At 37.1% G+C, this 641-nt stretch overlaps 1 non-coding gene across 1 annotated transcript; it reads right to left on the bottom strand.

Moving 5' to 3' along the window:
* Positions 1-330: 330 nt before the first annotated feature.
* On the bottom strand, positions 331-437 carry LOC126016911 (U6 spliceosomal RNA). The gene has a single exon (XR_007498596.1). It is a non-coding gene; the product is annotated as a U6 spliceosomal RNA (small nuclear RNA).
* Between the last annotated feature and the right edge of the window lie 204 nt (positions 438-641).

Here is a 641-nt window from a genome sequence, read left to right as displayed (position 1 = left end):
CATGTGGTTTTTATTTTTCTTGTTGTTGATGTTGTGTATTATGTTGATAGATTTACGGATGTTATACCATCCTTGCATTCCTGGGATGAAACCTACTTGATCATAGTGGATGATCTTGTTAATAAGGCATTGAATCCTATTTGCCAGGATTTTGTTGAGGATCTTTGCATCTGTATTCATCAGCGATATTGGTCTGTAATTTTCTTTTTTCGTAGCATCTCTATCTGGTATTAATTCCTCTTGGAAAGTTTGAAAGAATTCATTAGTGAATCCAACTGGGCCTGGGCTTTTGTTTTGGAGCACACATTTGATTACCGTTTTTTTTTTTTTTTAAATATGGAACGCTTCACGAATTTGCTTGTCATCCTTGCGCAGGGGCCATGCTAATCTTCTCTGTATCGTTCCAATTTTAGTATATGTGCTGCCGAAGCGAGCACTGATTACCGTTTTAATGTCATCAATAGTGATGGGGGTATTTAGATATGCTACATCCTCTTCCTTCAACCGTCGAAGATAATAAGAGTCCAAGAATGTATCCATTTCTTCCAGGTTCTCATTTTTAGTGGCGTAGAGTTTCTCAAAGTAGTTTCTGATTACCCTTTGAATCTCTGCCATATCAGTAGTGATCTCTCCTTTTTCAT

This window comes from Suncus etruscus, chromosome 8 (genome assembly GCF_024139225.1).
Source record: "Suncus etruscus isolate mSunEtr1 chromosome 8, mSunEtr1.pri.cur, whole genome shotgun sequence".
Classification (NCBI taxonomy): Eukaryota; Metazoa; Chordata; class Mammalia; order Eulipotyphla; family Soricidae; genus Suncus; species Suncus etruscus.
Note: the sequence above shows the minus strand (reverse complement) of the source record. Positions and strands in the feature narration are given on the sequence as shown.